The 26488-nt window shown below is 50.8% G+C and overlaps 48 non-coding genes across 48 annotated transcripts; all 48 read left to right on the top strand.

Annotated features, from left to right (window-relative positions):
• Positions 1-177: 177 nt before the first annotated feature.
• Positions 178-341, top strand: LOC125783334 (U1 spliceosomal RNA). Its single transcript, XR_007426055.1, has one exon. It is a non-coding gene; the product is annotated as a U1 spliceosomal RNA (small nuclear RNA).
• Positions 342-899: 558 nt separating this feature from the next.
• On the top strand, positions 900-1006 carry LOC125783722 (U6 spliceosomal RNA). Its single transcript, XR_007426442.1, has one exon. It is a non-coding gene; the product is annotated as a U6 spliceosomal RNA (small nuclear RNA).
• A 278-nt stretch (positions 1007-1284) lies between these two features.
• Positions 1285-1448, top strand: LOC125783537 (U1 spliceosomal RNA). Its single transcript, XR_007426260.1, has one exon. It is a non-coding gene; the product is annotated as a U1 spliceosomal RNA (small nuclear RNA).
• Positions 1449-2006: 558 nt separating this feature from the next.
• On the top strand, positions 2007-2113 carry LOC125783721 (U6 spliceosomal RNA). The gene has a single exon (XR_007426441.1). It is a non-coding gene; the product is annotated as a U6 spliceosomal RNA (small nuclear RNA).
• Positions 2114-2391: 278 nt separating this feature from the next.
• LOC125783585 (U1 spliceosomal RNA) lies at positions 2392-2555 on the top strand. The gene has a single exon (XR_007426308.1). It is a non-coding gene; the product is annotated as a U1 spliceosomal RNA (small nuclear RNA).
• Positions 2556-3113: 558 nt separating this feature from the next.
• LOC125783720 (U6 spliceosomal RNA) lies at positions 3114-3220 on the top strand. The gene has a single exon (XR_007426440.1). It is a non-coding gene; the product is annotated as a U6 spliceosomal RNA (small nuclear RNA).
• A 278-nt stretch (positions 3221-3498) lies between these two features.
• LOC125783559 (U1 spliceosomal RNA) lies at positions 3499-3662 on the top strand. The gene has a single exon (XR_007426282.1). It is a non-coding gene; the product is annotated as a U1 spliceosomal RNA (small nuclear RNA).
• A 559-nt stretch (positions 3663-4221) lies between these two features.
• LOC125783719 (U6 spliceosomal RNA) lies at positions 4222-4328 on the top strand. Its single transcript, XR_007426439.1, has one exon. It is a non-coding gene; the product is annotated as a U6 spliceosomal RNA (small nuclear RNA).
• Positions 4329-4606: 278 nt separating this feature from the next.
• Positions 4607-4770, top strand: LOC125783482 (U1 spliceosomal RNA). Its single transcript, XR_007426205.1, has one exon. It is a non-coding gene; the product is annotated as a U1 spliceosomal RNA (small nuclear RNA).
• A 543-nt stretch (positions 4771-5313) lies between these two features.
• On the top strand, positions 5314-5420 carry LOC125783718 (U6 spliceosomal RNA). The gene has a single exon (XR_007426438.1). It is a non-coding gene; the product is annotated as a U6 spliceosomal RNA (small nuclear RNA).
• Positions 5421-5698: 278 nt separating this feature from the next.
• LOC125783508 (U1 spliceosomal RNA) lies at positions 5699-5862 on the top strand. The gene has a single exon (XR_007426231.1). It is a non-coding gene; the product is annotated as a U1 spliceosomal RNA (small nuclear RNA).
• A 552-nt stretch (positions 5863-6414) lies between these two features.
• Positions 6415-6521, top strand: LOC125783717 (U6 spliceosomal RNA). The gene has a single exon (XR_007426437.1). It is a non-coding gene; the product is annotated as a U6 spliceosomal RNA (small nuclear RNA).
• Positions 6522-6799: 278 nt separating this feature from the next.
• Positions 6800-6963, top strand: LOC125783333 (U1 spliceosomal RNA). The gene has a single exon (XR_007426054.1). It is a non-coding gene; the product is annotated as a U1 spliceosomal RNA (small nuclear RNA).
• Positions 6964-7521: 558 nt separating this feature from the next.
• LOC125783716 (U6 spliceosomal RNA) lies at positions 7522-7628 on the top strand. The gene has a single exon (XR_007426436.1). It is a non-coding gene; the product is annotated as a U6 spliceosomal RNA (small nuclear RNA).
• Positions 7629-7906: 278 nt separating this feature from the next.
• LOC125783530 (U1 spliceosomal RNA) lies at positions 7907-8070 on the top strand. Its single transcript, XR_007426253.1, has one exon. It is a non-coding gene; the product is annotated as a U1 spliceosomal RNA (small nuclear RNA).
• Positions 8071-8628: 558 nt separating this feature from the next.
• Positions 8629-8735, top strand: LOC125783659 (U6 spliceosomal RNA). The gene has a single exon (XR_007426379.1). It is a non-coding gene; the product is annotated as a U6 spliceosomal RNA (small nuclear RNA).
• A 281-nt stretch (positions 8736-9016) lies between these two features.
• Positions 9017-9180, top strand: LOC125783332 (U1 spliceosomal RNA). The gene has a single exon (XR_007426053.1). It is a non-coding gene; the product is annotated as a U1 spliceosomal RNA (small nuclear RNA).
• Positions 9181-9738: 558 nt separating this feature from the next.
• On the top strand, positions 9739-9845 carry LOC125783715 (U6 spliceosomal RNA). The gene has a single exon (XR_007426435.1). It is a non-coding gene; the product is annotated as a U6 spliceosomal RNA (small nuclear RNA).
• A 278-nt stretch (positions 9846-10123) lies between these two features.
• Positions 10124-10287, top strand: LOC125783331 (U1 spliceosomal RNA). Its single transcript, XR_007426052.1, has one exon. It is a non-coding gene; the product is annotated as a U1 spliceosomal RNA (small nuclear RNA).
• Positions 10288-10845: 558 nt separating this feature from the next.
• On the top strand, positions 10846-10952 carry LOC125783714 (U6 spliceosomal RNA). The gene has a single exon (XR_007426434.1). It is a non-coding gene; the product is annotated as a U6 spliceosomal RNA (small nuclear RNA).
• Positions 10953-11230: 278 nt separating this feature from the next.
• Positions 11231-11394, top strand: LOC125783473 (U1 spliceosomal RNA). The gene has a single exon (XR_007426196.1). It is a non-coding gene; the product is annotated as a U1 spliceosomal RNA (small nuclear RNA).
• A 559-nt stretch (positions 11395-11953) lies between these two features.
• LOC125783713 (U6 spliceosomal RNA) lies at positions 11954-12060 on the top strand. Its single transcript, XR_007426433.1, has one exon. It is a non-coding gene; the product is annotated as a U6 spliceosomal RNA (small nuclear RNA).
• Positions 12061-12338: 278 nt separating this feature from the next.
• LOC125783329 (U1 spliceosomal RNA) lies at positions 12339-12502 on the top strand. The gene has a single exon (XR_007426050.1). It is a non-coding gene; the product is annotated as a U1 spliceosomal RNA (small nuclear RNA).
• A 558-nt stretch (positions 12503-13060) lies between these two features.
• LOC125783711 (U6 spliceosomal RNA) lies at positions 13061-13167 on the top strand. Its single transcript, XR_007426431.1, has one exon. It is a non-coding gene; the product is annotated as a U6 spliceosomal RNA (small nuclear RNA).
• A 278-nt stretch (positions 13168-13445) lies between these two features.
• LOC125783328 (U1 spliceosomal RNA) lies at positions 13446-13609 on the top strand. Its single transcript, XR_007426049.1, has one exon. It is a non-coding gene; the product is annotated as a U1 spliceosomal RNA (small nuclear RNA).
• A 558-nt stretch (positions 13610-14167) lies between these two features.
• Positions 14168-14274, top strand: LOC125783710 (U6 spliceosomal RNA). Its single transcript, XR_007426430.1, has one exon. It is a non-coding gene; the product is annotated as a U6 spliceosomal RNA (small nuclear RNA).
• A 278-nt stretch (positions 14275-14552) lies between these two features.
• LOC125783528 (U1 spliceosomal RNA) lies at positions 14553-14716 on the top strand. The gene has a single exon (XR_007426251.1). It is a non-coding gene; the product is annotated as a U1 spliceosomal RNA (small nuclear RNA).
• Positions 14717-15274: 558 nt separating this feature from the next.
• LOC125783709 (U6 spliceosomal RNA) lies at positions 15275-15381 on the top strand. Its single transcript, XR_007426429.1, has one exon. It is a non-coding gene; the product is annotated as a U6 spliceosomal RNA (small nuclear RNA).
• A 278-nt stretch (positions 15382-15659) lies between these two features.
• LOC125783327 (U1 spliceosomal RNA) lies at positions 15660-15823 on the top strand. Its single transcript, XR_007426048.1, has one exon. It is a non-coding gene; the product is annotated as a U1 spliceosomal RNA (small nuclear RNA).
• A 558-nt stretch (positions 15824-16381) lies between these two features.
• On the top strand, positions 16382-16488 carry LOC125783708 (U6 spliceosomal RNA). The gene has a single exon (XR_007426428.1). It is a non-coding gene; the product is annotated as a U6 spliceosomal RNA (small nuclear RNA).
• Positions 16489-16766: 278 nt separating this feature from the next.
• On the top strand, positions 16767-16930 carry LOC125783326 (U1 spliceosomal RNA). Its single transcript, XR_007426047.1, has one exon. It is a non-coding gene; the product is annotated as a U1 spliceosomal RNA (small nuclear RNA).
• Positions 16931-17488: 558 nt separating this feature from the next.
• On the top strand, positions 17489-17595 carry LOC125783707 (U6 spliceosomal RNA). The gene has a single exon (XR_007426427.1). It is a non-coding gene; the product is annotated as a U6 spliceosomal RNA (small nuclear RNA).
• A 278-nt stretch (positions 17596-17873) lies between these two features.
• Positions 17874-18037, top strand: LOC125783325 (U1 spliceosomal RNA). Its single transcript, XR_007426046.1, has one exon. It is a non-coding gene; the product is annotated as a U1 spliceosomal RNA (small nuclear RNA).
• A 558-nt stretch (positions 18038-18595) lies between these two features.
• LOC125783706 (U6 spliceosomal RNA) lies at positions 18596-18702 on the top strand. The gene has a single exon (XR_007426426.1). It is a non-coding gene; the product is annotated as a U6 spliceosomal RNA (small nuclear RNA).
• A 278-nt stretch (positions 18703-18980) lies between these two features.
• LOC125783323 (U1 spliceosomal RNA) lies at positions 18981-19144 on the top strand. The gene has a single exon (XR_007426044.1). It is a non-coding gene; the product is annotated as a U1 spliceosomal RNA (small nuclear RNA).
• Positions 19145-19702: 558 nt separating this feature from the next.
• On the top strand, positions 19703-19809 carry LOC125783916 (U6 spliceosomal RNA). The gene has a single exon (XR_007426636.1). It is a non-coding gene; the product is annotated as a U6 spliceosomal RNA (small nuclear RNA).
• A 278-nt stretch (positions 19810-20087) lies between these two features.
• Positions 20088-20251, top strand: LOC125783322 (U1 spliceosomal RNA). Its single transcript, XR_007426043.1, has one exon. It is a non-coding gene; the product is annotated as a U1 spliceosomal RNA (small nuclear RNA).
• A 558-nt stretch (positions 20252-20809) lies between these two features.
• LOC125783705 (U6 spliceosomal RNA) lies at positions 20810-20916 on the top strand. Its single transcript, XR_007426425.1, has one exon. It is a non-coding gene; the product is annotated as a U6 spliceosomal RNA (small nuclear RNA).
• A 278-nt stretch (positions 20917-21194) lies between these two features.
• Positions 21195-21358, top strand: LOC125783562 (U1 spliceosomal RNA). Its single transcript, XR_007426285.1, has one exon. It is a non-coding gene; the product is annotated as a U1 spliceosomal RNA (small nuclear RNA).
• Positions 21359-21916: 558 nt separating this feature from the next.
• On the top strand, positions 21917-22023 carry LOC125783704 (U6 spliceosomal RNA). The gene has a single exon (XR_007426424.1). It is a non-coding gene; the product is annotated as a U6 spliceosomal RNA (small nuclear RNA).
• Positions 22024-22301: 278 nt separating this feature from the next.
• Positions 22302-22465, top strand: LOC125783495 (U1 spliceosomal RNA). The gene has a single exon (XR_007426218.1). It is a non-coding gene; the product is annotated as a U1 spliceosomal RNA (small nuclear RNA).
• A 558-nt stretch (positions 22466-23023) lies between these two features.
• On the top strand, positions 23024-23130 carry LOC125783703 (U6 spliceosomal RNA). Its single transcript, XR_007426423.1, has one exon. It is a non-coding gene; the product is annotated as a U6 spliceosomal RNA (small nuclear RNA).
• Positions 23131-23408: 278 nt separating this feature from the next.
• LOC125783465 (U1 spliceosomal RNA) lies at positions 23409-23572 on the top strand. Its single transcript, XR_007426188.1, has one exon. It is a non-coding gene; the product is annotated as a U1 spliceosomal RNA (small nuclear RNA).
• Positions 23573-24130: 558 nt separating this feature from the next.
• LOC125783918 (U6 spliceosomal RNA) lies at positions 24131-24237 on the top strand. Its single transcript, XR_007426638.1, has one exon. It is a non-coding gene; the product is annotated as a U6 spliceosomal RNA (small nuclear RNA).
• Positions 24238-24515: 278 nt separating this feature from the next.
• Positions 24516-24679, top strand: LOC125783498 (U1 spliceosomal RNA). Its single transcript, XR_007426221.1, has one exon. It is a non-coding gene; the product is annotated as a U1 spliceosomal RNA (small nuclear RNA).
• A 558-nt stretch (positions 24680-25237) lies between these two features.
• LOC125783702 (U6 spliceosomal RNA) lies at positions 25238-25344 on the top strand. Its single transcript, XR_007426422.1, has one exon. It is a non-coding gene; the product is annotated as a U6 spliceosomal RNA (small nuclear RNA).
• A 278-nt stretch (positions 25345-25622) lies between these two features.
• Positions 25623-25786, top strand: LOC125783321 (U1 spliceosomal RNA). Its single transcript, XR_007426042.1, has one exon. It is a non-coding gene; the product is annotated as a U1 spliceosomal RNA (small nuclear RNA).
• A 558-nt stretch (positions 25787-26344) lies between these two features.
• On the top strand, positions 26345-26451 carry LOC125783943 (U6 spliceosomal RNA). The gene has a single exon (XR_007426663.1). It is a non-coding gene; the product is annotated as a U6 spliceosomal RNA (small nuclear RNA).
• Positions 26452-26488: the final 37 nt, after the last annotated feature.

Genomic DNA, 26488 nt, shown 5'->3' with positions numbered 1-26488 from the left:
AATGCCCTGTCAGAGTCAAAGAGGTCGCTAGACGCAAGGACTCCGCGAGAGCCTTTAGTTCAGGATGAGAGGCGGGGCTACGATCTCATCAAGCCCCTCCCCTCAAGAATTACACCATCACCCTCTTCCTGCATTAGCTGCGGTCAGGATGAGCATTCCCCAAAAACAACAACTTTCATACTTACCTGGCAGGGGTGATACCATGATCAGAAAGGTGGTTCGCCCAGAGCGAGGCTCAGCCATTGCACTCGGGCTGTGCTGACCTTTGCGAATTCCCCAAATGCGGGAATCTCGACTGCATAATTTCTGGTAGTGGGGGACTGCGTGCGCGCTCTCCCCTGACGTGCTTCTGTGACCAATGTAGAGTTGTGTTTCTGCGGCTTTGTGTTTGGCTGAGCAAAGTGTTGGGAAAGCAGCTGTAGGCGTTCCTTGCCGTAGAAAACGGGGGTGCCTTGTGACCCACGCTTTGGAGATCTGCCCCAGTGTCAAGCTCAGGTCAGACTTGCTGATGTTTTCCCAGTAGGCATATTCCTGTGAAAAAAAAGAAGTGGAATGGTAGCTCCAAAAGCTTGGAATTCATAGATCTGACCAGCACCTTCCTATGACATTCTTCAATGCAGCTCAGTCATTGCTTCTCAGCTCATGCTTGATTTCATTTAGTCACCTGGCATCCAAAGAACCTTCTTCTGCGTTCGAAGGTAGAAAATGTGCTATGTATACTAAGTACTGCCCCGTGTGAAACAAAAAAGCGTCACTGGAGTCCAAAGTGGGGAGGGCTTGACACTCCCAGCCTGTGAGGTGTCAAGAGGACACCTGATAAGCCTCTGAGGCCTGCCCTCTTGCAGAAACCCTGTTGAGGCGCGGAATGGTATATGGGAGAGACGTGGGCCACGTGGAGCGTGCTTGCTACGGCAGCACATATACTAAAATTGGATCGATACAGAGAAGATTAGCATGGCCCCTGCGAAAGGATGACACGCAAATCCGTGAGGCGCTCCTTGTTTTGTTCCGTCTAACGGAAAGTACGGCCCATGTCAGCATCTGCCCCGTAATGTCTTGAGATTGCTTTGTAAAAGCATGAGAAATGCTCGCAAGGCCTGCTAAGTAAATGCCCTGTCAGAGTCAAAGAGGTCGCTAGACGCAAGGACTCCGCGACAGCCTTTAGTTCAGGATGAGAGGCGGGGCTACGATCTCATCAAGCCCCTCCCCTCAAGAATTACACCATCACCCTCTTCCTGCATTAGCTGCGGTCAGGATGAGCATTCCCCAAAAACAACAACTTTCATACTTACCTGGCAGGGGTGATACCATGATCAGAAAGGTGGTTCGCCCAGAGCGAGGCTCAGCCATTGCACTCGGGCTGTGCTGACCTTTGCGAATTCCCCAAATGCGGGAATCTCAACTGCATAATTTCTGGTAGTGGGGGACTGCGTGCGCGCTCTCCCCTGACGTGCTTCTGTGACCAATGTAGAGTTGTGTTTCTGCGGCTTTGTGTTTGGCTGAGCAAAGTGTTGGGAAAGCAGCTGTAGGCGTTCCTTGCCGTAGAAAACGGGGGTGCCTTGTGACCCACGCTTTGGAGATCTGCCCCAGTGTCAAGCTCAGGTCAGACTTGCTGATGTTTTCCCAGTAGGCATATTCCTGTGAAAAAAAAGAAGTGGAATGGTAGCTCCAAAAGCTTGGAATTCATAGATCTGACCAGCACCTTCCTATGACATTCTTCAATGCAGCTCAGTCATTGCTTCTCAGCTCATGCTTGATTTCATTTAGTCACCTGGCATCCAAAGAACCTTCTTCTGCGTTCGAAGGTAGAAAATGTGCTATGTATACTAAGTACTGCCCCGTGTGAAACAAAAAAGCGTCACTGGAGTCCAAAGTGGGGAGGGCTTGACACTCCCAGCCTGTGAGGTGTCAAGAGGACACCTGATAAGCCTCTGAGGCCTGCCCTCTTGCAGAAACCCTGTTGAGGCGCGGAATGGTATATGGGAGAGACGTGGGCCACGTGGAGCGTGCTTGCTACGGCAGCACATATACTAAAATTGGATCGATACAGAGAAGATTAGCATGGCCCCTGCGAAAGGATGACACGCAAATCCGTGAGGCGCTCCTTGTTTTGTTCCGTCTAACGGAAAGTACGGCCCATGTCAGCATCTGCCCCGTAATGTCTTGAGATTGCTTTGCAAAAGCATGAGAAATGCTCGCAAGGCCTGCTAAGTAAATGCCCTGTCAGAGTCAAAGAGGTCGCTAGACGCAAGGACTCCGCGAGAGCCTTTAGTTCAGGATGAGAGGCGGGGCTACGATCTCATCAAGCCCCTCCCCTCAAGAATTACACCATCACCCTCTTCCTGCATTAGCTGCGGTCAGGATGAGCATTCCCCAAAAACAACAACTTTCATACTTACCTGGCAGGGGTGATACCATGATCAGAAAGGTGGTTCGCCCAGAGCGAGGCTCAGCCATTGCACTCGGGCTGTGCTGACCTTTGCGAATTCCCCAAATGCGGGAATCTCAACTGCATAATTTCTGGTAGTGGGGGACTACGTGCGCGCTCTCCCCTGACGTGCTTCTGTGACCAATGTAGAGTTGTGTTTCTGCGGCTTTGTGTTTGGCTGAGCAAAGTGTTGGGAAAGCAGCTGTAGGCGTTCCTTGCCGTAGAAAACGGGGGTGCCTTGTGACCCACGCTTTGGAGATCTGCCCCAGTGTCAAGCTCAGGTCAGACTTGCTGATGTTTTCCCAGTAGGCATATTCCTGTGAAAAAAAAGAAGTGGAATGGTAGCTCCAAAAGCTTGGAATTCATAGATCTGACCAGCACCTTCCTATGACATTCTTCAATGCAGCTCAGTCATTGCTTCTCAGCTCATGCTTGATTTCATTTAGTCACCTGGCATCCAAAGAACCTTCTTCTGCGTTCGAAGGTAGAAAATGTGCTATGTATACTAAGTACTGCCCCGTGTGAAACAAAAAAGCGTCACTGGAGTCCAAAGTGGGGAGGGCTTGACACTCCCAGCCTGTGAGGTGTCAAGAGGACACCTGATAAGCCTCTGAGGCCTGCCCTCTTGCAGAAACCCTGTTGAGGCGCGGAATGGTATATGGGAGAGACGTGGGCCACGTGGAGCGTGCTTGCTACGGCAGCACATATACTAAAATTGGATCGATACAGAGAAGATTAGCATGGCCCCTGCGAAAGGATGACACGCAAATCCGTGAGGCGCTCCTTGTTTTGTTCCGTCTAACGGAAAGTACGGCCCATGTCAGCATCTGCCCCGTAATGTCTTGAGATTGCTTTGCAAAAGCATGAGAAATGCTCGCAAGGCCTGCTAAGTAAATGCCCTGTCAGAGTCAAAGAGGTCGCTAGACGCAAGGACTCCGCGAGAGCCTTTAGTTCAGGATGAGAGGCGGGGCTACGATCTCATCAAGCCGCTCCCCTCAAGAATTACACCATCACCCTCTTCCTGCATTAGCTGCGGTCAGGATGAGCATTCCCCAAAAACAACAACTTTCATACTTACCTGGCAGGAGTGATACCATGATCAGAAAGGTGGTTCGCCCAGAGCGAGGCTCAGCCATTGCACTCGGGCTGTGCTGACCTTTGCGAATTCCCCAAATGCGGGAATCTCGACTGCATAATTTCTGGTAGTGGGGGACTGCGTGCGCGCTCTCCCCTGACGTGCTTCTGTGACCAATGTAGAGTTGTGTTTCTGCGGCTTTGTGTTTGGCTGAGCAAAGTGTTGGGAAAGCAGCTGTAGGCGTTCCTTGCCGTAGCAAACGGGGGTGCCTTGTGACCCACGCTTTGGAGATCTGCCCCAGTGTCAAGCTCAGGTCAGACTTGCTGATGTTTTCCCAGTAGGCATATTCCTGTGAAAAAAAAAGAAGTGGAATGGTAGCTCCAAAAGCTTGGAATTCATAGATCTGACCAGCACCTTCCTATGACATTCTTCAATGCAGCTCAGTCATTGCTTCTCAGCTCATGCTTGATTTCATTTAGTCACCTGGCATCCAAAGAACCTTCTTCTGCGTTCGAAGGTAGAAAATGTGCTATGTATACTAAGTACTGCCCCGTGTGAAACAAAAAAGCATCACTGGAGTCCAAAGTGGGGAGGGCTTGACACTCCCAGCCTGTGAGGTGTCAAGAGGACACCTGATAAGCCTCTGAGGCCTGCCCTCTTGCAGAAACCCTGTTGAGGCGCGGAATGGTATATGGGAGAGACGTGGGCCACGTGGAGCGTGCTTGCTACGGCAGCACATATACTAAAATTGGATCGATACAGAGAAGATTAGCATGGCCCCTGCGAAAGGATGACACGCAAATCCGTGAGGCGCTCCTTGTTTTGTTCCATCTAACGGAAAGTACGGCCCATGTCAGCATCTGCCCCGTAATGTCTTGAGATTGCTTTGCAAAAGCATGAGAAATGCTCGCAAGGCCTGCTAAGTAAATGCCCTGTCAGAGTCAAAGAGGTCGCTAGACGCAAGGACTCCGCGAGAGCCTTTAGTTCAGGATGAGAGGCGGGGCTACGATCTCATCAAGCCCCTCCCCTCAAGAATTACACCATCACCCTCTTCCTGCATTAGCTGCGGTCAGGATGAGCATTCCCCAAAAACAACAACTTTCATACTTACCTGGCAGGGGTGATACCATGATCAGAAAGGTGGTTCGCCCAGAGCGAGGCTCAGCCATTGCACTCGGGCTGTGCTGACCTTTGCGAATTCCCCAAATGCGGGAATCTCGACTGCATAATTTCTGGTAGTGGGGGACTGTGTGCGCGCTCTCCCCTGACGTGCTTCTGTGACCAATGTAGAGTTGTGTTTCTGCGGCTTTGTGTTTGGCTGAGCAAAGTGTTGGGAAAGCAGCTGTAGGCGTTCCTTGCCGTAGAAAACGGGGGTGCCTTGTGACCCACGCTTTGGAGATCTGCCCCAGTGTCAAGCTCAGGTCAGACTTGCTGATATTTCCCCAGTAGGCATATTCCTGTGAAAAAAAAGAAGTGGAATGGTAGCTCCAAAAGCTTGGAATTCATAGATCTGACCAGCACCTTCCTATGACATTCTTCAATGCAGCTCAGTCATTGCTTCTCACCTCATGCTTGATTTCATTTAGTCACCTGGCATCCAAAGAACCTTCTTCTGCGTTCGAAGGTAGAAAATGTGCTATGTATACTAAGTACTGCCCCGTGTGAAACAAAAAAGCGTCACTGGAGTCCAAAGTGGGGAGGGCTTGACACTGTCAAGAGGACACCTGATAAGCCTCTGAGGCCTGCCCTCTTGCAGAAACCCTGTTGAGGCGCGGAATGGTATATGGGAGAGACGTGGGCCACGTGGAGCGTGCTTGCTACGGCAGCACATATACTAAAATTGGATCGATACAGAGAAGATTAGCATGGCCCCTGCGAAAGGATGACACGCAAATCCGTGAGGCGCTCCTTGTTTTGTTCCGTCTAACGGAAAGTACGGCCCATGTCAGCATCTGCCCCGTAATGTCTTGAGATTGCTTTGCAAAAGCATGAGAAATGCTCGCAAGGCCTGCTAAGTAAATGCCCTGTCAGAGTCAAAGAGGTCGCTAGACGCAAGGACTCCGCGAGAGCCTTTAGTTCAGGATGAGAGGCGGGGCTACGATCTCATCAAGCCCCTCCCCTCAAGAATTACACCATCACCCTCTTCCTGCATTAGCTGCGGTCAGGATGAGCATTCCCCAAAAACAACAACTTTCATACTTACCTGGCAGGGGTGATACCATGATCAGAAAGGTGGTTCGCCCAGAGCGAGGCTCAGCCATTGCGCTCGGGCTGTGCTGACCTTTGCGAATTCCCCAAATGCGGGAATCTCGACTGCATAATTTCTGGTAGTGGGGGACTGCGTGCGCGCTCTCCCCTTACGTGCTTCTGTGACCAATGTAGAGTTGTGTTTCTGCGGCTTTGTGTTTGGCTGAGCAAAGTGTTGGGAAAGCAGCTGTTCCTCGCCGTAGAAAACGGGGGTGCCTTGTGACCCACGCTTTGGAGATCTGCCCCAGTGTCAAGCTCAGGTCAGACTTGCTGATGTTTTCCCAGTAGGCATATTCCTGTGAAAAAAAAGAAGTGGAATGGTAGCTCCAAAAGCTTGGAATTCATAGATCTGACCAGCACCTTCCTATGACATTCTTCAATGCAGCTCAGTCATTGCTTCTCAGCTCATGCTTGATTTCATTTAGTCACCTGGCATCCAAAGAACCTTCTTCTGCGTTCGAAGGTAGAAAATGTGCTATGTATACTAAGTACTGCCCCGTGTGAAACAAAAAAGCGTCACTGGAGTCCAAAGTGGGGAGGGCTTGACACTCCCAGCCTGTGAGGTGTCAAGAGGACACCTGATAAGCCTCTGAGGCCTGCCCTCTTGCAGAAACCCTGTTGAGGCGTGGAATGGTATATGGGAGAGACGTGGGCCACGTGGAGCGTGCTTGCTACGGCAGCACATATACTAAAATTGGATCGATACAGAGAAGATTAGCATGGCCCCTGCGAAAGGATGACACGCAAATCCGTGAGGCGCTCCTTGTTTTGTTCCGTCTAACGGAAAGTACGGCCCATGTCAGCATCTGCCCCGTAATGTCTTGAGATTGCTTTGCAAAAGCATGAGAAATGCTCGCAAGGCCTGCTAAGTAAATGCCCTGTCAGAGTCAAAGAGGTCGCTAGACGCAAGGACTCCGCGAGAGCCTTTAGTTCAGGATGAGAGGCGGGGCTACGATCTCATCAAGCCCCTCCCCTCAAGAATTACACCATCACCCTCTTCCTGCATTAGCTGCGGTCAGGATGAGCATTCCCCAAAAACAACAACTTTCATACTTACCTGGCAGGGGTGATACCATGATCAGAAAGGTGGTTCGCCCAGAGCGAGGCTCAGCCATTGCACTCGGGCTGTGCTGACCTTTGCGAATTCCCCAAATGCGGGAATCTCGACTGCATAATTTCTGGTAGTGGGGGACTGCGTGCGCGCTCTCCCCTGACGTGCTTCTGTGACCAATGTAGAGTTGTGTTTCTGCGGCTTTGTGTTTGGCTGAGCAAAGTGTTGGGAAAGCAGCTGTAGGCGTTCCTTGCCGTAGAAAACGGGGGTGCCTTGTGACCCACGCTTTGGAGATCTGCCCCAGTGTCAAGCTCAGGTCAGACTTGCTGATGTTTTCCCAGTAGGCATATTCCTGTGAAAAAAAAGAAGTGGAATGGTAGCTCCAAAAGCTTGGAATTCATAGATCTGACCAGCACCTTCCTATGACATTCTTCAATGCAGCTCAGTCATTGCTTCTCAGCTCATGCTTGATTTCATTTAGTCACCTGGCATCCAAAGAACCTTCTTCTGCGTTCGAAGGTAGAAAATGTGCTATGTATACTAAGTACTGCCCCGTGTGAAACAAAAAAGCGTCACTGGAGTCCAAAGTGGGGAGGGCTTGACACTCCCAGCCTGTGAGGTGTCAAGAGGACACCTGATAAGCCTCTGAGGCCTGCCCTCTTGCAGAAACCCTGTTGAGGCGCGGAATGGTATATGGGAGAGACGTGGGCCACGTGGAGCGTGCTTGCTACGGCAGCACATATACTAAAATTGGATCGATACAGAGAAGATTAGCATGGCCCCTGCGAAAGGATGACACGCAAATCCGTGAGGCGCTCCTTGTTTTGTTCCGACTAACGGAAAGTACGGCCCATGTCAGCATCTGCCCCGTAATGTCTTGAGATTGCTTTGCAAAAGCATGAGAAATGCTCGCAAGGCCTGCTAAGTAAATGCCCTGTCAGAGTCAAAGAGGTCGCTAGACGCAAGGACTCCGCGAGAGCCTTTAGTTCAGGATGAGAGGCGGGGCTACGATCTCATCAAGCCCCTCCCCTCAAGAATTACACCATCACCCTCTTCCTGCATTAGCTGCGGTCAGGATGAGCATTCCCCAAAAACAACAACTTTCATACTTACCTGGCAGGGGTGATACCATGATCAGAAAGGTGGTTCGCCCAGAGCGAGGCTCAGCCATTGCACTCGGGCTGTGCTGACCATTGCGAATTCCCCAAATGCGGGAATCTCGACTGCATAATTTCTGGTAGTGGGGGACTGCGTGCGCGCTCTCCCCTGACGTGCTTCTGTGACCAATGTAGAGTTGTGTTTCTGCGGCTTTGTGTTTGGCTGAGCAAAGAGTTGGGAAAGCAGCTGTAGGCGTTCCTTGCCGTAGAAAACGGGGGTGCCTTGTGACCCACGCTTTGGAGATCTGCCCCAGTGTCAAGCTCAGGTCAGACTTGCTGATGTTTTCCCAGTAGGCATATTCCTGTGAAAAAAAAGAAGTGGAATGGTAGCTCCAAAAGCTTGGAATTCATAGATCTGACCAGCACCTTCCTATGACATTCTTCAATGCAGCTCAGTCATTGCTTCTCAGCTCATGCTTGATTTCATTTAGTCACCTGGCATCCAAAGAACCTTCTTCTGCGTTCAAAGGTAGAAAATGTGCTATGTATACTAAGTACTGCCCCGTGTGAAACAAAAAAGCGTCACTGGAGTCCAAAGTGGGGAGGGCTTGACACTGCCAGCCTGTGAGGTGTCAAGAGGACACCTGATAAGCCTCTGAGGCCTGCCCTCTTGCAGAAACCCTGTTGAGGCGCGGAATGGTATATGGGAGAGACGTGGGCCACGTGGAGCGTGCTTGCTACGGCAGCACATATACTAAAATTGGATCGATACAGAGAAGATTAGCATGGCCCCTGCGAAAGGATGACACGCAAATCCGTGAGGCGCTCCTTGTTTTGTTTTTCCGTCTAACGGAAAGTACGGCCCATGTCAGCATCTGCCCCGTAATGTCTTGAGATTGCTTTGCAAAAGCATGAGAAATGCTCGCAAGGCCTGCTAAGTAAATGCCCTGTCAGAGTCAAAGAGGTCGCTAGACGCAAGGACTCCGCGAGAGCCTTTAGTTCAGGATGAGAGGCGGGGCTACGATCTCATCAAGCCCCTCCCCTCAAGAATTACACCATCACCCTCTTCCTGCATTAGCTGCGGTCAGGATGAGCATTCCCCAAAAACAACAACTTTCATACTTACCTGGCAGGGGTGATACCATGATCAGAAAGGTGGTTCGCCCAGAGCGAGGCTCAGCCATTGCACTCGGGCTGTGCTGACCTTTGCGAATTCCCCAAATGCGGGAATCTCGACTGCATAATTTCTGGTAGTGGGGGACTGCGTGCGCGCTCTCCCCTGACGTGCTTCTGTGACCAATGTAGAGTTGTGTTTCTGCGGCTTTGTGTTTGGCTGAGCAAAGTGTTGGGAAAGCAGCTGTAGGCGTTCCTTGCCGTAGAAAACGGGGGTGCCTTGTGACCCACGCTTTGGAGATCTGCCCCAGTGTCAAGCTCAGGTCAGACTTGCTGATGTTTTCCCAGTAGGCATATTCCTGTGAAAAAAAAGAAGTGGAATGGTAGCTCCAAAAGCTTGGAATTCATAGATCTGACCAGCACCTTCCTATGACATTCTTCAATGCAGCTCAGTCATTGCTTCTCAGCTCATGCTTGATTTCATTTAGTCACCTGGCATCCAAAGAACCTTCTTCTGCGTTCGAAGGTAGAAAATGTGCTATGTATACTAAGTACTGCCCCGTGTGAAACAAAAAAGCGTCACTGGAGTCCAAAGTGGGGAGGGCTTGACACTCCCAGCCTGTGAGGTGTCAAGAGGACACCTGATAAGCCTCTGAGGCCTGCCCTCTTGCAGAAACCCTGTTGAGGCGCGGAATGGTATATGGGAGAGACGTGGGCCACGTGGAGCGTGCTTGCTACGGCAGCACATATACTAAAATTGGATCGATACAGAGAAGATTAGCATGGCCCCTGCGAAAGGATGACACGCAAATCCGTGAGGCGCTCCTTGTTTTGTTCCGTCTAACGGAAAGTACGGCCCATGTCAGCATCTGCCCCGTAATGTCTTGAGATTGCTTTGCAAAAGCATGAGAAATGCTCGCAAGGCCTGCTAAGTAAATGCCCTGTCAGAGTCAAAGAGGTCGCTAGACGCAAGGACTCCGCGAGAGCCTTTAGTTCAGGATGAGAGGCGGGGCTACGATCTCATCAAGCCCCTCCCCTCAAGAATTACACCATCACCCTCTTCCTGCATTAGCTGCGGTCAGGATGAGCATTCCCCAAAAACAACAACTTTCATACTTACCTGGCAGGGGTGATACCATGATCAGAAAGGTGGTTCGCCCAGAGCGAGGCTCAGCCATTGCACTCGGGCTGTGCTGACCTTTGCGAATTCCCCAAATGCGGGAATCTCGACTGCATAATTTCTGGTAGTGGGGGACTGCGTGCGCGCTCTCCCCTGACGTGCTTCTGTGACCAATGTAGAGTTGTGTTTCTGCGGCTTTGTGTTTGGCTGAGCAAAGTGTTGGGAAAGCAGCTGTAGGCGTTCCTTGCCGTAGAAAACGGGGGTGCCTTGTGACCCACGCTTTGGAGATCTGCCCCAGTGTCAAGCTCAGGTCAGACTTGCTGATGTTTTCCCAGTAGGCATATTCCTGTGAAAAAAAAGAAGTGGAATGGTAGCTCCAAAAGCTTGGAATTCATAGATCTGACCAGCACCTTCCTATGACATTCTTCAATGCAGCTCAGTCATTGCTTCTCAGCTCATGCTTGATTTCATTTAGTCACCTGGCATCCAAAGAACCTTTCTCTGCGTTCGAAGGTAGAAAATGTGCTATGTATACTAAGTACTGCCCCGTGTGAAACAAAAAAGCGTCACTGGAGTCCAAAGTGGGGAGGGCTTGACACTCCCAGCCTGTGAGGTGTCAAGAGGACACCTGATAAGCCTCTGAGGCCTGCCCTCTTGCAGAAACCCTGTTGAGGCGCGGAATGGTATATGGGAGAGACGTGGGCCACGTGGAGCGTGCTTGCTACGGCAGCACATATACTAAAATTGGATCGATACAGAGAAGATTAGCATGGCCCCTGCGAAAGGATGACACGCAAATCCGTGAGGCGCTCCTTGTTTTGTTCCGTCTAACGGAAAGTACGGCCCATGTCAGCATCTGCCCCGTAATGTCTTGAGATTGCTTTGCAAAAGCATGAGAAATGCTCGCAAGGCCTGCTAAGTAAATGCCCTGTCAGAGTCAAAGAGGTCGCTAGACGCAAGGACTCCGCGAGAGCCTTTAGTTCAGGATGAGAGGCGGGGCTACGATCTCATCAAGCCCCTCCCCTCAAGAATTACACCATCACCCTCTTCCTGCATTAGCTGCGGTCAGGATGAGCATTCCCCAAAAACAACAACTTTCATACTTACCTGGCAGGGGTGATACCATGATCAGAAAGGTGGTTCGCCCAGAGCGAAGCTCAGCCATTGCACTCGGGCTGTGCTGACCTTTGCGAATTCCCCAAATGCGGGAATCTCGACTGCATAATTTCTGGTAGTGGGGGACTGCGTGCGCGCTCTCCCCTGACGTGCTTCTGTGACCAATGTAGAGTTGTGTTTCTGCGGCTTTGTGTTTGGCTGAGCAAAGTGTTGGGAAAGCAGCTGTAGGCGTTCCTTGCCGTAGAAAACGGGGGTGCCTTGTGACCCACGCTTTGGAGATCTGCCCCAGTGTCAAGCTCAGGTCAGACTTGCTGATGTTTTCCCAGTAGGCATATTCCTGTGAAAAAAAAGAAGTGGAATGGTAGCTCCAAAAGCTTGGAATTCATAGATCTGACCAGCACCTTCCTATGACATTCTTCAATGCAGCTCAGTCATTGCTTCTCAGCTCATGCTTGATTTCATTTAGTCACCTGGCATCCAAAGAACCTTTCTCTGCGTTCGAAGGTAGAAAATGTGCTATGTATACTAAGTACTGCCCCGTGTGAAACAAAAAAAGCGTCACTGGAGTCCAAAGTGGGGAGGGCTTGACACTCCCAGCCTGTGAGGTGTCAAGAGGACACCTGATAAGCCTCTGAGGCCTGCCCTCTTGCAGAAACCCTGTTGAGGCGCGGAATGGTATATGGGAGAGACGTGGGCCACGTGGAGCGTGCTTGCTACGGCAGCACATATACTAAAATTGGATCGATACAGAGAAGATTAGCATGGCCCCTGCGAAAGGATGACACGCAAATCCGTGAGGCGCTCCTTGTTTTGTTCCGTCTAACGGAAAGTACGGCCCATGTCAGCATCTGCCCCGTAATGTCTTGAGATTGCTTTGCAAAAGCATGAGAAATGCTCGCAAGGCCTGCTAAGTAAATGCCCTGTCAGAGTCAAAGAGGTCGCTAGACGCAAGGACTCCGCGAGAGCCTTTAGTTCAGGATGAGAGGCGGGGCTACGATCTCATCAAGCCCCTCCCCTCAAGAATTACACCATCACCCTCTTCCTGCATTAGCTGCGGTCAGGATGAGCATTCCCCAAAAACAACAACTTTCATACTTACCTGGCAGGGGTGATACCATGATCAGAAAGGTGGTTCGCCCAGAGCGAGGCTCAGCCATTGCACTCGGGCTGTGCTGACCTTTGCGAATTCCCCAAATGCGGGAATCTCGACTGCATAATTTCTGGTAGTGGGGGACTGCGTGCGCGCTCTCCCCTGACGTGCTTCTGTGACCAATGTAGAGTTGTGTTTCTGCGGCTTTGTGTTTGGCTGAGCAAAGTGTTGGGAAAGCAGCTGTAGGCGTTCCTTGCCGTAGAAAACGGGGGTGCCTTGTGACCCACGCTTTGGAGATCTGCCCCAGTGTCAAGCTCAGGTCAGACTTGCTGATGTTTTCCCGGTAGGCATATTCCTGTGAAAAAAAAGAAGTGGAATGGTAGCTCCAAAAGCTTGGAATTCATAGATCTGACCAGCACCTTCCTATGACATTCTTCAATGCAGCTCAGTCATTGCTTCTCAGCTCATGCTTGATTTCATTTAGTCACCTGGCATCCAAAGAACCTTCTTCTGCGTTCAAAGGTAGAAAATGTGCTATGTATACTAAGTACTGCCCCGTGTGAAACAAAAAAGCGTCACTGGAGTCCAAAGTGGGGAGGGCTTGACACTCCCAGCCTGTGAGGTGTCAAGAGGACACCTGATAAGTCTCTGAGGCCTGCCCTCTTGCAGAAACCCTGTTGAGGCGCGGAATGGTATATGGGAGAGACGTGGGCCACGTGGAGCGTGCTTGCTACGGCAGCACATATACTAAAATTGGATCGATACAGAGAAGATTAGCATGGCCCCTGCGAAAGGATGACACGCAAATCCGTGAGGCGCTCCTTGTTTTGTTCCGTCTAACGGAAAGTACGGCCCATGTCAGCATCTGCCCCGTAATGTCTTGAGATTGCTTTGCAAAAGCATGAGAAATGCTCGCAAGGCCTGCTAAGTAAATGCCCTGTCAGAGTCAAAGAGGTCGCTAGACGCAAGGACTCCGCGAGAGCCTTTAGTTCAGGATGAGAGGCGGGGCTACGATCTCATCAAGCCCCTCCCCTCAAGAATTACACCATCACCCTCTTCCTGCATTAGCTGCGGTCAGGATGAGCATTCCCCAAAAACAACAACTTTCATACTTACCTGGCAGGGGTGATACCATGATCAGAAAGGTGGTTCGCCCAGAGCGAGGCTCAGCCATTGCACTCGGGCTGTGCTGACCTTTGCGAATTCCCCAAATGCGGGAATCTCGACTGCATAATTTCTGGTAGTGGGGGACTGCGTGCGCGCTCTCCCCTGACGTGCTTCTGTGACCAATGTAGAGTTGTGTTTCTGCGGCTTTGTGTTTGGCTGAGCAAAGTGTTGGGAAAGCAGCTGTAGGCGTTCCTTGCCGTAGAAAACGGGGGTGCCTTGTGACCCACGCTTTGGAGATCTGCCCCAGTGTCAAGCTCAGGTCAGACTTGCTGATGTTTTCCCAGTAGGCATATTCCTGTGAAAAAAAAGAAGTGGAATGGTAGCTCCAAAAGCTTGGAATTCATAGATCTGACCAGCACCTTCCTATGACATTCTTCAATGCAGCTCAGTCATTGCTTCTCAGCTCATGCTTGATTTCATTTAGTCACCTGGCATCCAAAGAACCTTCTTCTGCGTTCGAAGGTAGAAAATGTGCTATGTATACTAAGTACTGCCCCGTGTGAAACAAAAAAGCGTCACTGGAGTCCAAAGTGGGGAGGGCTTGACACTCCCAGCCTGTGAGGTGTCAAGAGGACACCTGATAAGCCTCTGAGGCCTGCCCTCTTGCAGAAACCCTGTTGAGGCGCGGAATGGTATATGGGAGAGACGTGGGCCACGTGGAGCGTGCTTGCTACGGCAGCACATATACTAAAATTGGATCGATACAGAGAAGATTAGCATGGCCCCTGCGAAAGGATGACACGCAAATCCGTGAGGCGCTCCTTGTTTTGTTCCATCTAACGGAAAGTACGGCCCATGTCAGCATCTGCCCCGTAATGTCTTGAGATTGCTTTGCAAAAGCATGAGAAATGCTCGCAAGGCCTGCTAAGTAAATGCCCTGTCAGAGTCAAAGAGGTCGCTAGACGCAAGGACTCCGCGAGAGCCTTTAGTTCAGGATGAGAGGCGGGGCTACGATCTCATCAAGCCCCTCCCCTCAAGAATTACACCATCACCCTCTTCCTGCATTAGCTGCGGTCAGGATGAGCATTCCCCAAAAACAACAACTTTCATACTTACCTGGCAGGGGTGATACCATGATCAGAAAGGTGGTTCGCCCAGAGCGAGACTCAGCCATTGCACTCGGGCTGTGCTGACCTTTGCGAATTCCCCAAATGCGGGAATCTCGACTGCATAATTTCTGGTAGTGGGGGACTGCGTGCGCGCTCTCCCCTGACGTGCTTCTGTGACCAATGTAGAGTTGTGTTTCTGCGGCTTTGTGTTTGGCTGAGCAAAGTGTTGGGAAAGCAGCTGTAGGCGTTCCTTGCCGTAGAAAACGGGGGTGCCTTGTGACCCACGCTTTGGAGATCTGCCCCAGTGTCAAGCTCAGGTCAGACTTGCTGATGTTTTCCCAGTAGGCATATTCCTGTGAAAAAAAAGAAGTGGAATGGTAGCTCCAAAAGCTTGGAATTCATAGATCTGACCAGCACCTTCCTATGACATTCTTCAATGCAGCTCAGTCATTGCTTCTCAGCTCATGCTTGATTTCATTTAGTCACCTGGCATCCAAAGAACCTTCTTCTGCGTTCGAAGGTAGAAAATGTGCTATGTATACTAAGTACTGCCCCGTGTGAAACAAAAAAGCGTCACTGGAGTCCAAAGTGGGGAGGGCTTGACACTCCCAGCCTGTGAGGTGTCAAGAGGACACCTGATAAGCCTCTGAGGCCTGCCCTCTTGCAGAAACCCTGTTGAGGCGCGGAATGGTATATGGGAGAGACGTGGGCCACGTGGAGCGTGCTTGCTACGGCAGCACATATACTAAAATTGGATCGATACAGAGAAGATTAGCATGGCCCCTGCGAAAGGATGACACGCAAATCCGTGAGGCGCTCCTTGTTTTGTTCCGTCTAACGGAAAGTACGGCCCATGTCAGCATCTGCCCCGTAATGTCTTGAGATTGCTTTGCAAAAGCATGAGAAATGCTCGCAAGGCCTGCTAAGTAAATGCCCTGTCAGAGTCAAAGAGGTCGCTAGACGCAAGGACTCCGCGAGAGCCTTTAGTTCAGGATGAGAGGCGGGGCTACGATCTCATCAAGCCCCTCCCCTCAAGAATTACACCATCACCCTCTTCCTGCATTAGCTGCGGTCAGGATGAGCATTCCCCAAAAACAACAACTTTCATACTTACCTGGCAGGGGTGATACCATGATCAGAAAGGTGGTTCGCCCAGAGCGAGGCTCAGCCATTGCACTCGGGCTGTGCTGACCTTTGCGAATTCCCCAAATGCGGGAATCTCGACTGCATAATTTCTGGTAGTGGGGGACTGCGTGCGCGCTCTCCCCTGACGTGCTTCTGTGACCAATGTAGAGTTGTGTTTCTGCGGCTTTGTGTTTGGCTGAGCAAAGTGTTGGGAAAGCAGCTGTAGGCGTTCCTTGCCGTAGAAAACGGGGGTGCCTTGTGACCCACGCTTTGGAGATCTGCCCCAGTGTCAAGCTCAGGTCAGACTTGCTGATGTTTTCCCAGTAGGCATATTCCTGTGAAAAAAAAGAAGTGGAATGGTAGCTCCAAAAGCTTGGAATTCATAGATCTGACCAGCACCTTCCTATGACATTCTTCAATGCAGCTCAGTCATTGCTTCTCAGCTCATGCTTGATTTCATTTAGTCACCTGGCATCCAAAGAACCTTCTTCTGCGTTCGAAGGTAGAAAATGTGCTATGTATACTAAGTACTGCCCCGTGTGAAACAAAAAAGCGTCACTGGAGTCCAAAGTGGGGAGGGCTTGACACTCCCAGCCTGTGAGGTGTCAAGAGGACACCTGATAAGCCTCTGAGGCCTGCCCTCTTGCAGAAACCCTGTTGAGGCGCGGAATGGTATATGGGAGAGACGTGGGCCACGTGGAGCGTGCTTGCTACGGCAGCACATATACTAAAATTGGATCGATACAGAGAAGATTAGCATGGCCCCTGCGAAAGGATGACACGCAAATCCGTGAGGCGCTCCTTGTTTTGTTCCGTCTAACGGAAAGTACGGCCCATGTCAGCATCTGCCCCGTAATGTCTTGAGATTGCTTTGCAAAAGCATGAGAAATGCTCGCAAGGCCTGCTAAGTAAATGCCCTGTCAGAGTCAAAGAGGTCGCTAGACGCAAGGACTCCGCGAGAGCCTTTAGTTCAGGATGAGAGGCGGGGCTACGATCTCATCAAGCCCCTCCCCTCAAGAATTACACCATCACCCTCTTCCTGCATTAGCTGCGGTCAGGATGAGCATTCCCCAAAAACAACAACTTTCATACTTACCTGGCAGGGGTGATACCATGATCAGAAAGGTGGTTCGCCCAGAGCGAGGCTCAGCCATTGCACTCGGGCTGTGCTGACCTTTGCGAATTCCCCAAATGCGGGAATCTCGACTGCATAATTTCTGGTAGTGGGGGACTGCGTGCGCGCTCTCCCCTGACGTGCTTCTGTGACCAATGTAGAGTTGTGTTTCTGCGGCTTTGTGTTTGGCTGAGCAAAGTGTTGGGAAAGCAGCTGTAGGCGTTCCTTGCCGTAGAAAACGGGGGTGCCTTGTGACCCACGCTTTGGAGATCTGCCCCAGTGTCAAGCTCAGGTCAGACTTGCTGATGTTTTCCCAGTAGGCATATTCCTGTGAAAAAAAAGAAGTGGAATGGTAGCTCCAAAAGCTTGGAATTCATAGATCTGACCAGCACCTTCCTATGACATTCTTCAATGCAGCTCAGTCATTGCTTCTCAGCTCATGCTTGATTTCATTTAGTCACCTGGCATCCAAAGAACCTTCTTCTGCGTTCGAAGGTAGAAAATGTGCTATGTATACTAAGTACTGCCCCGTGTGAAACAAAAAAGCGTCACTGGAGTCCAAAGTGGGGAGGGCTTGACACTCCCAGCCTGTGAGGTGTCAAGAGGACACCTGATAAGCCTCTGAGGCCTGCCCTCTTGCAGAAACCCTGTTGAGGCGCGGAATGGTATATGGGAGAGACGTGGGCCACGTGGAGCGTGCTTGCTACGGCAGCACATATACTAAAATTGGATCGATACAGAGAAGATTAGCATGGCCCCTGCGAAAGGATGACACGCAAATCCGTGAGGCGCTCCTTGTTTTGTTCCGTCTAACGGAAAGTACGGCCCATGTCAGCATCTGCCCCGTAATGTCTTGAGATTGCTTTGCAAAAGCATGAGAAATGCTCGCAAGGCCTGCTAAGTAAATGCCCTGTCAGAGTCAAAGAGGTCGCTAGACGCAAGGACTCCGCGAGAGCCTTTAGTTCAGGATGAGAGGCGGGGCTACGATCTCATCAAGCCCCTCCCCTCAAGAATTACACCATCACCCTCTTCCTGCATTAGCTGCGGTCAGGATGAGCATTCCCCAAAAACAACAACTTTCATACTTACCTGGCAGGGGTGATACCATGATCAGAAAGGTGGTTCGCCCAGAGCGAGGCTCAGCCATTGCACTCGGGCTGTGCTGACCTTTGCGAATTCCCCAAATGCGGGAATCTCGACTGCATAATTTCTGGTAGTGGGGGACTGCGTGCGCGCTCTCCCCTGACGTGCTTCTGTGACCAATGTAGAGTTGTGTTTCTGCGGCTTTGTGTTTGGCTGAGCAAAGTGTTAGGAAAGCAGCTGTAGGCGTTCCTTGCCGTAGAAAACGGGGGTGCCTTGTGACCCACGCTTTGGAGATCTGCCCCAGTGTCAAGCTCAGGTCAGACTTGCTGATGTTTTCCCAGTAGGCATATTCCTGTGAAAAAAAAGAAGTGGAATGGTAGCTCCAAAAGCTTGGAATTCATAGATCTGACCAGCACCTTCCTATGACATTCTTCAATGCAGCTCAGTCATTGCTTCTCAGCTCATGCTTGATTTCATTTAGTCACCTGGCATCCAAAGAACCTTCTTCTGCGTTCGAAGGTAGAAAATGTGCTATGTATACTAAGTACTGCCCCGTGTGAAACAAAAAAGCGTCACTGGAGTCCAAAGTGGGGAGGGCTTGACACTCCCAGCCTGTGAGGTGTCAAGAGGACACCTGATAAGCCTCTGAGGCCTGCCCTCTTGCAGAAACCCTGTTGAGGCGCGGAATGGTATATGGGAGAGACGTGGGCCACGTGGAGCGTGCTTGCTACGGCAGCACATATACTAAAATTGGATCGATACAGAGAAGATTAGCATGGCCCCTGCGAAAGGATGACACGCAAATCCGTGAGGCGCTCCTTGTTTTGTTCCATCTAACGGAAAGTACGGCCCATGTCAGCATCTGCCCCGTAATGTCTTGAGATTGCTTTGCAAAAGCATGAGAAATGCTCGCAAGGCCTGCTAAGTAAATGCCCTGTCAGAGTCAAAGAGGTCGCTAGACGCAAGGACTCCGCGAGAGCCTTTAGTTCAGGATGAGAGGCGGGGCTACGATCTCATCAAGCCCCTCCCCTCAAGAATTACACCATCACCCTCTTCCTGCATTAGCTGCGGTCAGGATGAGCATTCCCCAAAAACAACAACTTTCATACTTACCTGGCAGGGGTGATACCATGATCAGAAAGGTGGTTCGCCCAGAGCGAGGCTCAGCCATTGCACTCGGGCTGTGCTGACCTTTGCGAATTCCCCAAATGCGGGAATCTCGACTGCATAATTTCTGGTAGTGGGGGACTGCGTGCGCGCTCTCCCCTGACGTGCTTCTGTGACCAATGTAGAGTTGTGTTTCTGCGGCTTTGTGTTTGGCTGAGCAAAGTGTTGGGAAAGCAGCTGTAGGCGTTCCTTGCCGTAGAAAACGGGGGTGCCTTGTGACCCACGCTTTGGAGATCTGCCCCAGTGTCAAGCTCAGGTCAGACTTGCTGATGTTTTCCCAGTAGGCATATTCCTGTGAAAAAAAAGAAGTGGAATGGTAGCTCCAAAAGCTTGGAATTCATAGATCTGACCAGCACCTTCCTATGACATTCTTCAATGCAGCTCAGTCATTGCTTCTCAGCTCATGCTTGATTTCATTTAGTCACCTGGCATCCAAAGAACCTTCTTCTGCGTTCGAAGGTAGAAAATGTGCTATGTATACTAAGTACTGCCCCGTGTGAAACAAAAAAGCGTCACTGGAGTCCAAAGTGGGGAGGGCTTGACACTCCCAGCCTGTGAGGTGTCAAGAGGACACCTGATAAGCCTCTGAGGCCTGCCCTCTTGCAGAAACCCTGTTGAGGCGCGGAATGGTATATGGGAGAGACGTGGGCCACGTGGAGCGTGCTTGCTACGGCAGCACATATACTAAAATTGGATCGATACAGAGAAGATTAGCATGGCCCCTGCGAAAGGATGACACGCAAATCCGTGAGGCACTCCTTGTTTTGTTCCGTCTAACGGAAAGTACGGCCCATGTCAGCATCTGCCCCGTAATGTCTTGAGATTGCTTTGCAAAAGCATGAGAAATGCTCGCAAGGCCTGCTAAGTAAATGCCCTGTCAGAGTCAAAGAGGTCGCTAGACGCAAGGACTCCGCGAGAGCCTTTAGTTCAGGATGAGAGGCGGGGCTACGATCTCATCAAGCCCCTCCCCTCAAGAATTACACCATCACCCTCTTCCTGCATTAGCTGCGGTCAGGATGAGCATTCCCCAAAAACAACAACTTTCATACTTACCTGGCAGGGGTGATACCATGATCAGAAAGGTGGTTCGCCCAGAGCGAGGCTCAGCCATTGCACTCGGGCTGTGCTGACCTTTGCGAATTCCCCAAATGCGGGAATCTCGACTGCATAATTTCTGGTAGTGGGGGACTGCGTGCGCGCTCTCCCCTGACGTGCTTCTGTGACCAATGTAGAGTTGTGTTTCTGCGGCTTTGTGTTTGGCTGAGCAAAGTGTTGGGAAAGCAGCTGTAGGCGTTCCTTGCCGTAGAAAACGGGGGTGCCTTGTGACCCACGCTTTGGAGATCTGCCCCAGTGTCAAGCTCAGGTCAGACTTGCTGATGTTTTCCCAGTAGGCATATTCCTGTGAAAAAAAAGAAATGGAATGGTAGCTCCAAAAGCTTGGAATTCATAGATCTGACCAGCACCTTCCTATGACATTCTTCAATGCAGCTCAGTCATTGCTTCTCAGCTCATGCTTGATTTCATTTAGTCACCTGGCATCCAAAGAACCTTCTTCTGCGTTCGAAGGTAGAAAATGTGCTATGTATACTAAGTACTGCCCCGTGTGAAACAAAAAAGCGTCACTGGTGTCCAAAGTGGGGAGGGCTTGACACTCCCAGCCTGTGAGGTGTCAAGAGGACACCTGATAAGCCTCTGAGGCCTGCCCTCTTGCAGAAACCCTGTTGAGGCGCGGAATGGTATATGGGAGAGACGTGGGCCACGTGGAGCGTGCTTGCTACGGCAGCACATATACTAAAATTGGATCGATACAGAGAAGATTAGCATGGCCCCTGCGAAAGGATGACACGCAAATCCGTGAGGCGCTCCTTGTTTTGTTCCGTCTAACGGAAAGTACGGCCCATGTCAGCATCTGCCCCGTAATGTCTTGAGATTGCTTTGCAAAAGCATGAGAAATGCTCGCAAGGCCTGCTAAGTAAATGCTCTGTCAGAGTCAAAGAGGTCGCTAGACGCAAGGACTCCGCGAGAGCCTTTAGTTCAGGATGAGAGGCGGGGCTACGATCTCATCAAGCCCCTCCCCTCAAGAATTACACCATCACCCTCTTCCTGCATTAGCTGCGGTCAGGATGAGCATTCCCCAAAAACAACAACTTTCATACTTACCTGGCAGGGGTGATACCGTGATCAGAAAGGTGGTTCGCCGAGAGCGAGGCTCAGCCATTGCACTCGGGCTGTGCTGACCTTTGCGAATTCCCCAAATGCGGGAATCTCGACTGCATAATTTCTGGTAGTGGGGGACTGCGTGCGCGCTCTCCCCTGACGTGCTTCTGTGACCAATGTAGAGTTGTGTTTCTGCGGCTTTGTGTTTGGCTGAGCAAAGTGTTGGGAAAGCAGCTGTAGGCGTTCCTTGCCGTAGAAAACGGGGGTGCCTTGTGACCCACGCTTTGGAGATCTGCCCCAGTGTCAAGCTCAGGTCAGACTTGCTGATGTTTTCCCAGTAGGCATATTCCTGTGCAAAAAAAGAAGTGGAATGGTAGCTCCAAAAGCTTGGAATTCATAGATCTGACCAGCACCTTCCTATGACATTCTTCAATGCAGCTCAGTCATTGCTTCTCAGCTCATGCTTGATTTCATTTAGTCACCTGGCATCCAAAGAACCTTCTTCTGCGTTCGAAGGTAGAAAATGTGCTATGTATACTAAGTACTGCCCCGTGTGAAACAAAAAAGCGTCACTGGAGTCCAAAGTGGGGAGGGCTTGACACTCCCAGCCTGTGAGGTGTCAAGAGGACACCTGATAAGCCTCTGAGGCCTGCCCTCTTGCAGAAACCCTGTTGAGGCGCGGAATGGTATATGGGAGAGACGTGGGCCACGTGGAGCGTGCTTGCTACGGCAGCACATATACTAAAATTGGATCGATACAGAGAAGATTAGCATGGCCCCTGCGAAAGGATGACACGCAAATCCGTGAGGCGCTCCTTGTTTTGTTCCGTCTAACGGAAAGTACGGCCCATGTCAGCATCTGCCCCGTAATGTCTTGAGATTGCTTTGCAAAAGCATGAGAAATGCTCGCAAGGCCTGCTAAGTAAATGCCCTGTCAGAGTCAAAGAGGTCGCTAGACGCAAGGACTCCGCGAGAGCCTTTAGTTCAGGATGAGAGGCGGGGCTACGATCTCATCAAGCCCCTCCCCTCAAGAATTACACCATCACCCTCTTCCTGCATTAGCTGCGGTCAGGATGAGCATTCCCCAAAAACAACAACTTTCATACTTACCTGGCAGGGGTGATACCATGATCAGAAAGGTGGTTCGCCCAGAGCGAGGCTCAGCCATTGTACTCGGGCTGAGCTGACCTTTGCGAATTCCCCAAATGCGGGAATCTCGACTGCATAATTTCTGGTAGTGGGGGACTGCGTGCGCGCTCTCCCCTGACGTGCTTTTGTGACCAATGTAGAGTTGTGTTTCTGCGGCTTTGTGTTTGGCTGAGCAAAGTGTTGGGAAAGCAGCTGTAGGCGTTCCTTGCCGTAGAAAACGGCGGTGCCTTGTGACCCACGCTTTGGAGATCTGCCCCAGTGTCAAGCTCAGGTCAGACTTGCTGATGTTTTCCCAGTAGGCATATTCCTGTGAAAAAAAAGAAGTGGAATGGTAGCTCCAAAAGCTTGGAATTCATAGATCTGACCAGCACCTTCCTATGACATTCTTCAATGCAGCTCAGTCATTGCTTCTCAGCTCATGCTTGATTTCATTTAGTCACCTGGCATCCAAAGAACCTTCTTCTGCGTTCGAAGGTAGAAAATGTGCTATGTATACTAAGTACTGCCCCGTGTGAAACAAAAAAGCGTCACTGGAGTCCAAAGTGGGGAGGGCTTGACACTCCCAGCCTGTGAGGTGTCAAGAGGACACCTGATAAGCCTCTGAGGCCTGCCCTCTTGCAGAAACCCTGTTGAGGCGCGGAATGGTATATGGGAGAGACGTGGGCCACGTGGAGCGTGCTTGCTACGGCAGCACATATACTAAAATTGGATCGATACAGAGAAGATTAGCATGGCCCCTGCGAAAGGATGACACGCAAATCCGTGAGGCGCTCCTTGTTTTGTTCCGTCTAACGGAAAGTACGGCCCATGTCAGCATCTGCCCCGTAATGTCTTGAGATTGCTTTGCAAAAGCATGAGAAATGCTCGCAAGGCCTGCTAAGTAAATGCCCTGTCAGAGTCAAAGAGGTCGCTAGACGCAAGGACTCCGCGAGAGCCTTTAGTTCAGGATGAGAGGCGGGGCTACGATCTCATCAAGCCCCTCCCCTCAAGAATTACACCATCACCCTCTTCCTGCATTAGCTGCGGTCAGGATGAGCATTCCCCAAAAACAACAACTTTCATACTTACCTGGCAGGGGTGATACCATGATCAGAAAGGTGGTTCGCCCAGAGCGAGGCTCAGCCATTGCACTCGGGCTGTGCTGACCTTTGCGAATTCCCCAAATGGGGGAATCTCGACTGCATAATTTCTGGTAGTGGGGGACTGCGTGCGCGCTCTCCCCTGACGTGCTTCTGTGACCAATGTAGAGTTGTGTTTCTGCGGCTTTGTGTTTGGCTGAGCAAAGTGTTGGGAAAGCAGCTGTAGGCGTTCCTTGCCGTAGAAAACGGGGGTGCCTTGTGACCCACGCTTTGGAGATCTGCCCCAGTGTCAAGCTCAGGTCAGACTTGCTGATGTTTTCCCAGTAGGCATATTCCTGTGAAAAAAAAGAAGTGGAATGGTAGCTCCAAAAGCTTGGAATTCATAGATCTGACCAGCACCTTCCTATGACATTCTTCAATGCAGCTCAGTCATTGCTTCTCAGCTCATGCTTGATTTCATTTAGTCACCTGGCATCCAAAGAACCTTCTTCTGCGTTCGAAGGTAGAAAATGTGCTATGTATACTAAGTACTGCCCCGTGTGAAACAAAAAAGCGTCACTGGAGTCCAAAGTGGGGAGGGCTTGACACTCCCAGCCTGTGAGGTGTCAAGAGGACACCTGATAAGCCTCTGAGGCCTGCCCTCTTGCAGAAACCCTGTTGAGGCGCGGAATGGTATATGGGAGAGACGTGGGCCACGTGGAGCGTGCTTGCTACGGCAGCACATATACTAAAATTGGATCGATACAGAGAAGATTAGCATGGCCCCTGCGAAAGGATGACACGAAAATCCGTGAGGCGCTCCTTGTTTTGTTCCGTCTAACGGAAAGTACGGCCCATGTCAGCATCTGCCCCGTAATGTCTTGAGATTGCTTTGCAAAAGCATGAGAAATGCTCGCAAGGCCTGCTAAGTAAATGCCCTGTCAGAGTCAAAGAGGTCGCTAGACGCAAGGACTCCGCGAGAGCCTTTAGTTCAGGATGAGAGGCGGGGCTACGATCTCATCAAGCCCCTCCCCTCAAGAATTACACCATCACCTTCTTCCTGCATTAGCTGCGGTCAGGATGAGCATTCCCCAAAAACAACAACTTTCATACTTACCTGGCAGGGGTGATACCATGATCAGAAAGGTGGTTCGCCCAGAGCGAGGCTCAGCCATTGCACTCGGGCTGTGCTGACCTTTGCGAATTCCCCAAATGCGGGAATCTCGACTGCATAATTTCTGGTAGTGGGGGACTGCGTGCGCGCTCTCCTCTGACGTGCTTCTGTGACCAATGTAGAGTTGTGTTTCTGCGGCTTTGTGTTTGGCTGAGCAAAGTGTTGGGAAAGCAGCTGTAGGCGTTCCTTGCCATAGAAAACGGGGGTGCCTTGTGACCCACGCTTTGGAGATCTGCCCCAGTGTCAAGCTCAGGTCAGACTTGCTGATGTTTTCCCAGTAGGCATATTCCTGTGAAAAAAAAGAAGTGGAATGGTAGCTCCAAAAGCTTGGAATTCATAGATCTGACCAGCACCTTCCTATGACATTCTTCAATGCAGCTCAGTCATTGCTTCTCAGCTCATGCTTGATTTCATTTAGTCACCTGGCATCCAAAGAACCTTCTTCTGCGTTCGAAGGTAGAAAATGTGCTATGTATACTAAGTACTGCCCCGTGTGAAACAAAAAAGCGTCACTGGAGTCCAAAGTGGGGAGGGCTTGACACTCCCAGCCTGTGAGGTGTCAAGAGGACACCTGATAAGCCTCTGAGGCCTGCCCTCTTGCAGAAACCCTGTTGAGGCGCGGAATGGTATATGGGAGAGACGTGGGCCACGTGGAGCGTGCTTGCTACGGCAGCACATATACTAAAATTGGATCGATACAGAGAAGATTAGCATGGCCCCTGCGAAAGGATGACACGCAAATCCGTGAGGCGCTCCTTGTTTTGTTCCGTCTAACGGAAAGTACGGCCCATGTCAGCATCTGCCCCGTAATGTCTTGAGATTGCTTTGCAAAAGCATGAGAAATGCTCGCAAGGCCTGCTAAGTAAATGCCCTGTCAGAGTCAAAGAGGTCGCTAGACGCAAGGACTCCGCGAGAGCCTTTAGTTCAGGATGAGAGGCGGGGCTACGATCTCATCAAGCCCCTCCCCTCAAGAATTACACCATCACCCTCTTCCTGCATTAGCTGCGGTCAGGATGAGCATTCCCCAAAAACAACAACTTTCATACTTACCTGGCAGGGGTGATACCATGATCAGAAAGGTGGTTCGCCCAGAGCGAGGCTCAGCCATTGCACTCGGGCTGTGCTGACCTTTGCGAATTCCCCAAATGCGGGAATCTCGACTGCATAATTTCTGGTAGTGGGGGACTGCGTGCGCGCTCTCCCCTGACGTGCTTCTGTGACCAATGTAGAGTTGTGTTTCTGCGGCTTTGTGTTTGGCTGAGCAAAGTGTTGGGAAAGCAGCTGTAGGCGTTCCTTGCCGTAGAAAACGGGGGTGCCTTGTGACCCACGCTTTGGAGATCTGCCCCAGTGTCAAGCTCAGGTCAGACTTGCTGATGTTTTCCCAGTAGGCATATTCCTGTGAAAAAAAAGAAGTGGAATGGTAGCTCCAAAAGCTTGGAATTCATAGATCTGACCAGCACCTTCCTATGACATTCTTCAATGCAGCTGAGTCATTGCTTCTCAGCTCATGCTTGATTTCATTTAGTCACCTGGCATCCAAAGAACCTTCTTCTGCGTTCGAAGGTAGAAAATGTGCTATGTATACTAAGTACTGCCCCGTGTGAAACAAAAAAGCGTCACTGGAGTCCAAAGTGGGGAGGGCTTGACACTCCCAGCCTGTGAGGTGTCAAGAGGACACCTGATAAGCCTCTGAGGCCTGCCCTCTTGCAGAAACCCTGTTGAGGTGCGGAATGGTATATGGGAGAGACGTGGGCCACGTGGAGCATGCTTGCTACGGCAGCACATATACTAAAATTGGATCGATACAGAGAAGATTAGCATGGCCCCTGCGAAAGGATGACACGCAAATCCGTGATGCGCTCCTTGTTTTGTTCCGTCTAACGGAAAGTACGGCCCATGTCAGCATCT

The sequence above is a fragment of the Astyanax mexicanus genome, chromosome 18, assembly GCF_023375975.1.
Source record: "Astyanax mexicanus isolate ESR-SI-001 chromosome 18, AstMex3_surface, whole genome shotgun sequence".
In the NCBI taxonomy this organism is placed as follows: domain Eukaryota; kingdom Metazoa; phylum Chordata; class Actinopteri; order Characiformes; family Acestrorhamphidae; genus Astyanax; species Astyanax mexicanus.
This window is presented reverse-complemented; position numbering and strand designations above follow the sequence as displayed.